Raw genomic sequence first — 13,767 nt, forward strand, 5'->3', positions numbered from 1 at the left:
TCTTTTGTATCCTTGGGGTCTTTTGGTTTTTTGGGGTCTTTGGGGTCTTTTGTGTCTTCAGGACTTTTGGGGTCTTTGTGGCCTTTTGGGACTTTGTGGTCTTTTGGGGGTCTTTGGATGTTTTGGGTCTTAAGGGTTCTCAGTCTTTGAGGTCTTCAAAGGTCTAAGGGGTCTCAGCAGTCTCAAGGGTCGAAAGGTACATTGCAACAACACGTAAATAATAGACATAAAGTCACACCGCCAGATGGACGGAGGGAGGGATGGAAGGACGCACGCTGAGACCGAGCTCCTTTTTCACATACATTGATGTTTCATTGTAAGGGTTATGCTCACGGTGCTTTCTCATTTGTCTTTAAACTTCAGAGTATTCATTTGTGGAAGACATTAGAAAAGAACTTTTAATGGGAAGGGAGTTTTGTGCAATTTTTAAATGCAACAAATTATGTTTTCATTTTTATTTGTGTTTCAACACCACTTAACATAAGTGGTAAAATTTAGTTCAATAATTATTATTTTAGTCACGAGTAATTTAAACACTTTACTTTGTGATTTTGATCCATTTTAATACTAAACTGGTACTTACGTGTGATATAATCAAGCAGGAGTAATCCTCCAGTACAAGTTCCACCACATTCTGGAGCCATCCACAAATGAATTGGCTTTCGGTTTTTGCCTACTTTAAGAACATCCAGTGTGGAAGGTCTGGGTTTATACACCAGGTAGTTGACCATGTATGGGAAGGAGAAAGCCGACCAAGAGCTCTCAATCATCATCCTTCCACGTCGCTGATGAGAGATGCTTTGGAGACATGGTATTTTGAGCATCCCCTTCCAATGATTTGGCTTAGCCAGACATATCAGTCGTCGTCATATTTGTTGGCGTGTCGTACATTTGCAAATGATTGTCAAACAACATGGCCGCCGATGCTGTGCGCACATCAGGATTACCGGGTAGATTACCAAGAGATTGGTGTCTGATATCATCAGGAAGTATCTGTATAAGAACCTCATGGTTCTGGGCTGAGCTAACGGCTCGGTTAAACAATTTCCAGGAAGAACAATAACTTCCACGTTTACCAGAGATGGGTTTCCAGATAACTGGACAACAAAGATTTTGCTACTGGGGTGGAAACATATTGTTACAGATTCTCCGCCCGCCGGCGTGCGAACAGCCGCGTTTAGCCGAATCACGGCCGTATGCCCACCGGACGGACAATCCAGTCACGGCTTTCCGGATCAACGCTGAAAACCAGCCATGGGTGTGTTTTTAAGCACACCACAACCTTGTCCGTTCTCTACCCGTGCGCTACAAGGTCAATTGCCAATATACGTAATTAATCACGCGGGTAGATTACCGAGAGATTGTACCTCAACGGGGCCGCTGGGACACGAGACGCTTAATGCAGCTCACTCCGTTTGGGATAACCGAGCGGTGTATTATCGCGAGCCCCGTTGGACCCGATCGCTTTACCGGCTATTTAAAAACCAACTATATTCCGAGTACAAGATGGCAGCTCAATTAAGGAAAAGACGCAACGAATGGGTGACATTTAAACAAGCACATTTATTTACTAACATAAGCACGCAAGCAGTCATGTATCAATCAAGCAAAAGCAATGCAAAAGATCTACTGCCGTTTATCTATTATGTACAGTCACTTATAGAGTTTTACTTAGAGACGGCGCCACAAACGCACACACAAACACCCAGAAGAAAATGAAAGGAAAACGGGACTGGATGGTGAGCTCCATGAGCCTGTGTCCTCCACGATCCGACCCAGAGCGACGATCGAGCTCCCTCTAGCTCTCTCCTCTCCTCAGCATGCCTCCCCCGAGACTCACGGACTCCAAGCTCTGGGCGAGACTGCGAGAGCCAGCCCCCACAACCACGACTCAGCCACGAACGGCCACAACCACTCTGACGACTTGACGACTCTCCCACTCTTCTTCTCAGCGCTCGCGTTCCGCCGCTTTATATTCAAGCCCCGCCCCTTTTCAACTCCTGCCCTTCCTTCCAGAACATGCGGGAAACTTCCAGAAGGAAGCGCTTTCCCGCCAAATTAGGGACGCGCGCTGCCGCGGGAGTTGCCTTGGTTCTTCTCTTTGTCCCTTGCAGGGTGAAATCCACCGCGGAGACGCCATTCGTTCGGGGGAGGGGGGAACGGGGGCCGCCTGCTTTCCCTCGACGAAGGCCAGGCCTCTGGCAACCGTGTGCCGAGATAGAAAACGCGGTGGTTGTTGAGGCGGCGTGGTTGGTGGTTGAGGTGATCATGGTTGGTGGTTGAGGTGATCGTGGTTGTTGTAATGGTGGTGTGGTTGGCGTTGTGTGGTGGTCGTGATGGTGGTGTGGTTGGGTGCTTGTGATTAAGGTGGTTGTGTGAATGCGGTGGTGGTGAAGGTGTTGGTGGTGGCGGTGGTTGTTGTGAAGTGGTTGATAAGAGCGATGTTGGTGGTGGAGGTGGTGGTTGTGAAGCGGTTGGTCCAAATTAACGATAGCAAAAGAAAAACGGCTCACTCAAAGATTACAGTCCTGATCACACGAAAAAATTCCCATTAGACAACGGTGGGGAAATCTATCTGAACACAGACTTATCTGCATAACTGAACTAAGGACCTATATGGTGCTCTGCGAATTTCCACAGCCATAACAATATGTTCTAGACGCAGTCGAGTACGCTGATTCTGAATCTGAAGTCATAATTTTCTCAGCACATCAGGATTTTGAGTTATACATGTGGCCAAATTTCAGTAGCTTTCCCTGGTAGGTGATTTTGAGTGATCATTATTTTTTTATTTTTTTTTTGTATCTTTGGTTTCAACTATAGCAATACAACTGTTGTGGAATAATATTTCTCGTAAAAAGAGCTTTAGAATGCACTTTAAACTAGAAGGGCACTCGGTGGAGCGTATATCCCTCGCCACGTAATGCCTGATCCACGAGAACATATCGGGCACAATACATTTCTGTAATATCATGCTATACAGTATTATATCGTTTTTGGCACTATCTCTCAATAGTGAAGAATCACTTTAAAAATCAAATAATTCTCATATCCATCGGTTTGGCCCTATCTTTCAATGGTGAAGAATCACTTAAATAATTATCAGATCCGGATCGTCATCAAAATCGAATCGGTTCGTCCATGTCACACACCCAACGTGTTCACAAAATTTCATCCGGATTCGTTCACAACTTTTTGAGATATCCTGTACACAAACAAACAAACAGACAAACAAACAGAAAGGGGTGAAAACATAACTTCCTTCATCTTCAGTGATGGAGGTAATAATTAAAAATGGATGAAAACTGACCAAGCTATGAATTTTTCAGTAAAATTTTCCACTTGGTATTACAATTTTTAACTAACTCTCACCCTTATGAAAAACTTTGAAGGCATTGGATCATGATGGTAATGGCTTCCAATATCTCAGAGAAGTTTGGCGCAGAAAAATCCGATGCTAAACTCAAAGTGGGCATTTTCGTTGGGCAACAGATCCGAGAACTGATGTGTGATCCCGAGTTAAAAATAGTGGGGCAGATTAAGTCAGTATCCCACAAGAATCTTTCGGTTGATGGTACAAGCTCCAAATGTGGTATACATGTGCTCCAGGACCCATTCTCTCAGAAAAGTACGTTACCCATGTTGAAAAACAAAATGGCCGCCATTTTTCTTGATGCCGTCTCATAAAATAGGAAAAAGGGTTTTCAGTGCTAAACGTCTATAAATAGGAACATGCTATTGATCCAAATGTTAAATATTGTATTTTGACTGGAGAAATATATTTTGGCACTAATATTTGAAAATGGTTACAAGTTTTCAAGATGGCGGCCATTGCATGACTTAAAATCAGTACTTTTGTAGCTGTCTTACAAAATTATCACAGATATTGCTGGGCAACATCTGTGATCATGTATTGAGGTGATGCGGTCAAGCTCTATTACATTATGTGAATAAGAGTTATGTTAAAGCACAACCAGGGCACACTGGTGACATCACTGCTGTGAGACTCGGCATGGGGTTCAGTGTTAGCTTATAGTGTACTACTTGTAGCTGGAGTTTACTAACCTAAACTGTAGTTTGTAGTATACTTGAGTGTCCCAAATGCTATCTCATAAGCCCCTGTATATATTTCAGCTAGAAGTATAGCTAGTTGTAGTATTACACTATTAGATAGCCGCGCCTGAATTGACAGGATGTGCCAGCGCGGGAGAGCCGAGCCAAGGGTAACGGGGCTTCAGTTACCCGGAAGGTGTACAGATCGCACGGGACTTAAATAGCACTGGATGAATGATCGGGCTAGGTGTAGGGCATTTGTTTTGTATGTATGAACCTAGTTGTATCCCATATCTCAATGTGCTAATGTATTTTGTACGGTTAGGTGGTAAAAGGATAAACCCTCGGCCTTAACCTGTTCAATATGTCCAGTAATAATCCGTTGAGTTGTACTCCTAAAACTGACTGGAGGAAGTGTTGCCTCTGTCCGACTGATACAAAAGAAGAGTTGAAGTCTCCCCCAACCCGTTATGAGTGGAGTTCTGATGGTTATTCCATGATAGCAAAAAACCTACCACAATTTCAGGCAATCCACCAGTTACTAATCAGGTTAGACTCATCCAGATTGGATGAAAGAGGTGGTATTGAGGATACACTGAGGCGAAATAGTGCCAAGTACCACCAAAATTGTCGCAAAATGTTTGACAGCTATAAACTTGAGCGTGCCACTAAAAGAGCAGCTGAAATTCAAAATGATCCAGGAGAAGGGCACTCAAAAATGCGAAGAACTAGCATGGAAGTGCAATGGTGTTTCCTACGTGAAAAGATACAACCAAAGTCAAAATTGCGACAAGCCATGACCATGCAGCTAAGTGAGAGGCTTAATGAATGTGCTCGCAATCTTAATGATGGCAAGCTTTTGGCTGTCTTGAGCGGTGGAGATGTGGTTGCCCTGGAACTGAAATACCACTACTCTTGCTTAACAGCTCTGCATCATAGAGAGAGGGCACACATTGCAGCCAAGAACAAAGAAAAAGTCCTGTCATCCCAAGAAAAGGAAGTCTTCCCTTTGGTGTTCTCTAAACTTCTTACCTATGTCATTGAGACAAGAAACAGCAGTGATGGGCCTGTTTCGTTTCGACTTGCTAACTTGGTGAGTCTTTACATGGAAAGACTTGAACAATTTGGAACAGATATACCTGATGTGAACTCTACCAGACTGAAAGAAAAGCTTTTGGCAGAGATACCTGCGTTGGAAACCAACAAGGATGGACGTGATGTTTATCTGACATTCAAGAAGGATGTAGGTCCTGTCATGTCAGAAGCATCAACCTACTCTGATGCCATCATTCTCGCCAAAGCTGCCAAGATATTGCGTAGGCACACGCTTGATCACAAATGTAAATATGAGAGCAATCTTCATGAGACGTCAGTATACGATTCATTACCTCCTGCTTTGCTCCAATTTGTCTGCATGATTGAGCATGGAGCAGACACAAAGTCTCAACTGAGGTTTGGAGCAACTACAACTGACCTGGCTATGGCTCAGCTCCTTCAATACAACTGCTTTGCCAAATACAAAGAAGGTGCTGCCACACACAGGCATTCCAGAGACAGAGAAACCCCATTTCCAGTCTACATAGGGATGTCTGTTCATGCTAAGACAAGAAAGAGACACCTAGTAGAAATTCTCCATGACCATGGTCTCAGTATTCCATATGATCGAGTACTCGACATATCAGCTCAGCTGGGAGATGCAACTGTAGCTGGGAGATGCAACGGTTCGGGCACAACGGCTCGTTCCGCTCGAGGTCCATCGAGGGTTTGAATTCCCCGGTAGCTTTGCCACGTGGGTAATTAGGTATAGTGAAGTTTGGCAATTGACCTTATCCACGCGGTCAAATTATTGGCGATTCATGGTCTCGTAGGGTACCCGTGCCTTTCGGACTTATCCGAGGGTCACGACCTAAATTCCGGTGTGTTCGGTGGAGCAGACTCTACTGCTCCCTCTCGCGGTCGTGCTCGCCACCGATACCCAGCCCCGCAACAATATTGATACCTACTTTCTATGACTGAAATATCTTGGTGGAACCTTTCGCCATGCTCATCGCTCACCTCACCAAGATTAGGTGTGAAGAAATCAAGATGAGAATGCAAGAAGTTCATTTTAAGAGGCATGGGGCCGTCGTCTGCTTTCCCCCGATGAATGCCAGGCTTCTCGCAACCGTGTGCCGAGGTGGAAATGTGGTTGCGGATGTGGTGAAGGCGGTTACGGTGGTTGTCATAATGGTGGCGTGGCTGGCGTTTTGTGGTGGTTGTGAGGGTGGTGTGTTTGGGCGGTGGTGGTTAAGGTGGTTGATGTGAAGGCGGCTGTTCGTTGTCTGTGGGGATGTTGGCGGTTGATGAGAAGGTGGTTGTGGTGATTGTGGTTGTTGGCGCTTTGTGGTGGTCTTGATGGTGGTGGTCCAAAATAAAGATAGTAAAAGAAAAAGGGCTAACTCAAAGATCACAGCCCTGTTATATGAATAAATCCCTTTAAACATCGGTGTGGAAATCTATCTGAACACACACTTATCGATATAACTGATCTTGGGGAAATCCTTTATGGTGTCCTGCGAATTTCCACAGCCGTAACAATATATATATATATATATATATATATATATATATATATATATATATATATATATATATATATATATATATATATATATGTGTGTGTGTGTGTACTGTATATATCTAAAAATGAAAAGCATGGTGAGTCAGTGAGGCGGTGAAGCCGTGAATCAGTCAGGGAAGTGAGCCTGGTGTTGGCTTAGTGGTTAGGGTGGCGCCTTGGGATCCTCAGGTCCTGAGTTCAAGCCCCGTTGGCCGCTGAATTAATACACCAGGGGGTTCATTCAGCCTGTCATCCTTCCGAGGTCGGCAAAATGAGTACCAGTTTGAACTGGAAGAGGGGCACTGCATCAGCGACACAGTCGCGCTTCCAAGAAATGATAACTACCCTGGCAGCTAAGTTGCCATATGCAAGAAGAAGAAGAAGAATCCGGGGAAGCCATGAAGACTATATGCCAATTCATCTCATCCTGTTTGAACGTTAACTCCCCGAAGACCCAAAATACCTGAAGACCCAAAAGTCACCGAAGACCCCCAAGATACCCTGAAGTCCCAAAAGACCCTGAAGACCTTAAAGTTACCAAAGACCCCAAAAGACTCTGAAGATGCCTAAGGCCCCCATCACCCCAGAGATCCAACAGTCCCTAAAGACCAAAACATCCCCAAAAGAGCCAAAAGTCCCAAAGGACCCTAAAGACCAAAAAGTCACCAAGGACCAAAAAATGCAAAAGACCCAAAAGTCCCCAAGGACCCAAAAGATTCCAAAGACCCTTTAGACCCCTGAGACCTTAACATTATTTAGACCCCTTACACCTTTCAGACAGATTGGACAGCTCAGACCCTTGACCATTTCGACCACTTGGACTTTTTTATATCACAAATAAATTTCAAATAAATATAATATCACCAATATTACAAATAAACTTGTGGAAAAGAAATGTTTGTGCTACGATTGGCGTAAATCATGACAACACAGCAAATCTGTGACGTCAATCTCTGCAACAACATGTGGAGAGGCGAGCGCAGCGAGCCAATCCATGCAAGTGTCAGATAAAATGAAATAAGGCTGTTGTCGTACTCTCTTTGCATTTGATTATCAGACTGGTTTGTGAATGTACATGCCGCAACGAACCAATGGAAATATAAGAAAGAAGAATGTGGTGAACTAGATAAGAACATAATTGATATTGTTCCTCATGAACGAAGAGACACCATCACACATAAACACTCAAAGGTAATGCATGAGTTGTGTGCACACACTGAACTATGTCTCCCCTCTCAGCTGACATGCACAAAGTAATGTCTCTGACTTCTTGGTCTTTAACAACCTCTTATCTGAACTCTTACTTTCTGACCTCCCCAACCACCGTGCCTTAAACACACATTCCATCCACTAACCCACTCGTCAGCCTCCTGAAGTCAAAGCTTTCCATATGTCTCCATTGTCTTGACCCCTTTTTCATCCAGATGATGGAATCGCCAATGTTGCTATTTTCTCGGGTGCCTTAAGGTGTTGGCTCACTGCTATCTCATTTTGACCTCCACCATGAACCGTGACCTCCAGAACATGCTGACATTGTCTGCAACTAATGTCGACCCATTTCTCTCAGCAACATTTTCAGTAGGTCAGGCTCCCTCCTCCATCAAACAGCTCTCCACGACTCTTCCAGTCGAAATCCATCTGTTGGCAATGGCAAACATCTGGCCCCGATGGCATTTTTGCCGCTGCTGTATCTATGATGTCTGCACGCTCTTCATTCTTGCATTCGATCCACGCAGGCCGAAACATCCGATGTGGAGAGTCTTACCTCTCGGAGACCAATTATCCTGTCTCATTCGTACTCACTCGACTGTTTATAATAAACACACCTTGTGTGTATCCTCACTAGCAGGTGTTAAAATATTCCGCATAATTGCACCTGTCTGTGTAATACATGACAGATGTTAGTGCCACTTGCATAAAACTGTAACAATTTTCTTCAAGATTTTCTCGAACTTCTGTAATTGTTTTTATAATTGATGGCCATTGTTTTTGGTGGGACCCCAGAGGGTATGGGGGAGATGAGAGGGGCTCAGGTTAATCGTCCATTGTACGTTGTCTTCCGTTGCTTAGCTGGTCGTGTATTTTGTTTTTATTACGTGCTTTGGGATAATATTTTGTACAAGTTTCCTTTGCCCAGCAGTGGCCGACCAATTGACAATCAGATCTCAAGTTTATGAAGAAGAAATAATCGCTTGTGCATTCGTATGGAAGATTTGAACCTGCCCCGAACCACCCACAGTGTAATCTTGCGAGCCATACTTGAGCCTACACTCATTCAATTAACCTCCGGGCCCTCTCATATGGGTCTTCACTGGTCTTACATTGTTCTTATAATGTGTACTTGTAAGTTCTACTGATGCTATGTTACACTGAATTGATTGCATTTTTATTGCCACCGATAAGAAATATATTTTTTTTATGATTCTCTTGTGCTTGGATGTGCCTTTATTGCAAATGAGTTATCGTGCCATAATAACTAATTTTCGCAATTATTCATGCAATATAATAGGACAGATTTGGCATTTATAAATCTGTAGGTGTTCCCCACCCCCATTCTCATCAAAACTTTGAAACAACCAATGTCAGGCCATTCACTACACATCAGAGGCGTCTGCTTTCTCAATAGGGAGACGAACTGAAGTGCGTTAATGCTGGGTCTACAACAGCTTGTTGAACAAATGATTTTTTAAATTTTCTCTGGAATTCAAACAACATGATAATGCCAACTTGAGGATAGCACCACCGATGACGTCATGCACCACTTCTTTTTATTTTGATGTACCATCCATCCATCCATTGGGACCATACTCTGTGCAGAGCATTGGTGCTGCCGAAGCAGTCTCCTTGGCTATTGGACACAATCCTGGACGGGTTGCCACTCCGACACACTACTCCCACTCATATCGCCAACCTCGGAAGGATGACAGGCAAAGTCAACCCCACCTGGTATTAATTCAACAGCCGAGTGGGATTTCAACTCAGGATCCGAGGATCCCAAGCCCACCACCCTAACTATTAAGCCAACACCAGGCATAATGTGCCATACATACTCTTTGTAAAGAGAGTGCTACTGAAGCAGTTTCTTAGCAAGGATTATACTGAGTGGTTTGCCATTGCCTTCCCAGAAAAGTTTTGTCCGTGCTGTCTCCTCTTAAATGGCGAATGTCAAGCAAGATTCGGAGGGTAATTTTTTTCTTTTAAATAGGGGTCAAATTTATCTTGATATGAGGAGGAACTGTTGAAACTATGGTTTTCAGTTTTCACATAAATGCAGATAAAACGCCTGAAGAACGACGTCACACTTCCCTTTTAAAACTCAATCAGGTGGAACATTAAGCATCGATTTCCCTCCACGTAATGCACTATGTTCAGGTCCAACTTGTAATCCAAATCATAAGTCTAATGTATAAAAGCACCTGACTCGAGAGTGTTCAACCAAGAATAATAATAATAATAATTATAATACACGTACTCACCTTCTCGCTGACATTGACTTCATACCAAAGGTCATGAGATGGCAATGCCATGCACGCAGCAGTTTGAGCAGTCAGATAAAGTGACTCATAACTGTTGAGATCCCTCACAACTGCGGGGGTGTTCTTTGGGTTTACCCATTCAAACAATGTACAGATGAGTAACGATAGTTCATACATCAGATCTAAGTTCGTACTGTCGCATGTCATTTGAGTCGCTACACATGACAACAACAGGCCGTTCTTAGAATACAACATTGATTATTTTTGCCATGATACAATAAATCCTGCTGGGAATTAATCTTTCCCTCAACCAATCTCCTCTTCATTTGCTGTTTGTAATTTGATTGGCGTTTCAAGGCCATGGATGATTATTGAATGGGTTTTTATTTTTTACCTCTGCCAACCAAGGTGGATGGAGGTTATGTATTCACCCCTATTCGTCTGTTTGTTTGTGAGCAGAATATCTGAAACTGTTATGGACTGACATGGATGAAACTTGGTGGACAGGTTTGGTGTGGTAAAAGGACGAAATGGTTCGATTTTGGTGAAGATCCAGATCTGGGTACGATAATTTTTTTTTAAGTGATTCTTCAAAATTGAGTGATAGGGCCAAAAAACGGTGTATAGCACAACATCTCAAAAAAGTTATGGAAGGGTGTGAACAAAATTTGGTGGATGGGATGAGTTGGTTAGGTGACAAGACAAGCAGATTAGATTTTGGTTAAGGTCTGGATTCAAATGCGACTTATCAGTGGGATACAAAACGTAGACTGTTCAACGCAGCGGAGGTATGTGTCATTTCAAGTGGAGGTATACCTAGCGGAGGTATGTGTGCTACCCAGTGTCATTCAAGGTTGTTTTTTTTTTTTGCATTGCTGTACGGATTATTTAAGTAGGGAACCCGAAGTGTTACAAAGGAAGCTTATATGTTATGAACAAAAACACATTCCCCAAAATCCCACGCAAAAAGGAGGGTGAAGCAATTGGTTCACTCTGTCTGTCTACAGATGTCAGCCTATGATCGAGGAATAAGTCGATTTCAATTAATTTTATATTTTGAACACTGTCAAATACGAATTGGAACATGAATCGGAACAGGAACCTGCACCATAGCAGTACTTTGGCTCTGAATTTGGCGAATTGTACGAAATCGCATCCCGATTGCGCATGCACACAGAGGAGTACGGTAATTGTATGACTGTCTATCTGCCAGTCAAACAAAATTGAAAATCATTCTGAACAGGAAACTTACTGTTTTTAAGGACGTTATAAAGAACACAAACAACAGGCATGAATAACTAATTTAATGTGTTGAATAAGGTGGTGTAATAGCCAACTGCATCAATGGTGGTAAACATTCAAAAAATGTTGTTTGAATTTATTCTTTACAGCTTTTAAAATCTTTATTTTATTTCAATTTAATTGCATACTTCAACTCGAACACAAATTGCATTTTTGGCACTTTCAAAAACCTCCATTTTATCGGTACTTCGCCAACTTTTTACGTCATCTCAACCAATCAAACGTGTCGCTCGCACTCTGTGTTGAGGAATATCAAGCTTCAGACAAAATCGTGGCTCATCCATAACAATTAACTGTCTAAAATAATAAATGTCAGCATGTACATGTGTCCTCCATAACTCTGAAACCATGAAACATAACGGTGCAAAACTTTGTATGCATACTTAGCGAACTCCACGGTCGTGCATGAGTGAAAATTGGGTGTTTGGGTTAATGTAAACCCCTTTTGAAGATAATTAACAGGGTGTTCATCATGAAAAACTAAAAAAAGGTTGACTGCTTTCACCTTGCAGGGGCCATAAGCCGCCATTTTGTTTCGGCCTGCTCAACAATGCCTTGAATTGGAACAGGCCACAACAGTTTCTGCACGATGAAGCGCTCAATTTGTTTTTTCACTTTCCTCACTCATATCATCAAATATCTGATCTTTATACCTGCGAATCACTGTGTACATCACTTTTGTTGGTGCTATAGTTTTCAAATTAGGAGCTTGGAGCGATTTTACACGTTGCTGAAAATGATACGATTTTTCCAAGATGGCCTCTCATGGATTAATTAAAGTATATAATCAAAATAAAATCCTGGTGTTGGCGCAGTGGTTAGGGCAGCAGCTTGGGATCCAAAAGGTCCTGAGTTCAAGCCCCGTTGGGCCACTGAATTAATACACCAGGGGGTTGACTCAGCCTGTCATTCTTCCGAGGTCGGCGAAATGAGTACCAGTATACTAGGCCGGTGTATACCCCGGTTAAAATAGGTGTACCATATCCCTGTGTTGTATGAGGTGACCAGGGTTGCGTCAGGAAGGGCATCTGGCGTAAAACATGTGCCAAATCACTACGCGGATCATACGGATGATCTGCTGTGGCAACCCCTAACAGGAGCAGCCGAAAGAAGAAGAAGCAGAAGAAGAAGAAGAAGAAGAAGAAGATAATCAAAATCTGTAGGGGAGGGGAGGACAGAGAGTTGGGGTTTGGAGGAAGTCTTGCCAACACATGGAAAAACATGCAACATTGTCCACCCTGAAGCTCTACAAGGATAAAGAAAAAAAAGAAGGTCAAACTGTGATAAAATGTGATCGAAAAATGCGATGTGAAATCCTCAGTACTGAACAAGAAGGCAGAAAGAGGAAAAAGAAAAAAGACAGAAAGAAGAGCACAAAAGGTGGAGGAAGACAGAAGGAAGATAGAAGAACAATGAAAAAAGATAACGAAGGAGAGGCAGATGGAAGAATGAAGATACAAGAACAAGAAAGGCAGAAGGACAGGAATATAAAGAAGGAAGATATAAGTAAAAAGGAAGAAGAAAAAAAACAAGGAATAACAAAAATTCAGAGCAGCAGAAACTATCCAACATCAAGAAGCAAGACTGGAAGCAAACACAGCAGCAATGACTGCATTCTGCCCTCCCGTACTGCCCTCCCATACCCAGTCATTTTGTTGTACTTCAGTCGGTTGTCTATACTATCGAGTTTAGGAGGAAACGGTTCAAGTCTATGAAACCTTTGTGGCTCCTGTGTGAAGTGGGGCTATTGCAGTAAAATACAGAACACACAAAAAACGGCACTCTGTGTTGAGGTATGGAAGTGATGGTCATGTTTAACACCTGACCAGTCAAAAATCCCCAGGGGGTTAAATATCACGACAAAGTCAGTTTTGGTCCGATTTGCTCTTATCTTATTGAAGCGACAGGTATCATTTGTTCTCTCCCACCTGTCTCTCTCTCTCTCTCTCTCTCTCTCTCTCTCTCTCTCTCTCTCTCTCTCTCTCTCTCTCTCTCTTTCTTTACCTCCCCCACCCTCTGTCTTCTTCTCCTCTCTCTCCCCCTCCTATCTCTCCCCACCTCTTCTCTCTCCCCCCTCCTCTTTCTCCCCTCCCCCCTCCTCTCTCTCTCCCATCCCTCATTCTCTCCCCCTCTTTCTCTCTCCCCCCTCTCTTCGTATTCCCATCAGCGATGCGACAAGTGGTATTTGCTAGTCGGAAACATAGATGGAGCTCGGAAACGCAAAGGAAGAATTTAAAAGACCCATCCCATGTTCTTTTTCTAATCACTGTGCAGGGTAAGGTGTTCTATTACCTCTCTAATTTTATTCTACATTGATGAGTATCTGATGTGCTATTA

At 43.1% G+C, this 13,767-nt stretch overlaps 1 protein-coding gene across 5 annotated transcripts in view; it reads left to right on the forward strand.

Annotated features, from left to right (window-relative positions):
* The window catches only part of LOC147012031 (phosphoinositide 3-kinase regulatory subunit 5-like), a 325,466-nt gene that overhangs the window by 79,865 nt on the left and 231,834 nt on the right, over positions 1 to 13,767 (forward strand). For 3 of the 5 annotated variants that reach the window (XM_085858068.1, XM_085858078.1, XM_085858079.1), the window contains exon 5: positions 13,598 to 13,705. The exons of the other annotated variants lie outside the window; for them this stretch is intronic. The gene's annotated coding sequence lies outside the window, so the exon portion shown is untranslated. The remainder of the gene's footprint in view (positions 1 to 13,597; positions 13,706 to 13,767) is intronic. 5 annotated transcript variants of the gene reach the window in all.

The sequence above is a fragment of the Eptatretus burgeri genome, chromosome 15, assembly GCF_056783735.1.
Source record: "Eptatretus burgeri isolate ZD-2024b chromosome 15, Ebu_testis_v1, whole genome shotgun sequence".
NCBI classification, from domain to species: Eukaryota; Metazoa; Chordata; class Myxini; order Myxiniformes; family Myxinidae; genus Eptatretus; species Eptatretus burgeri.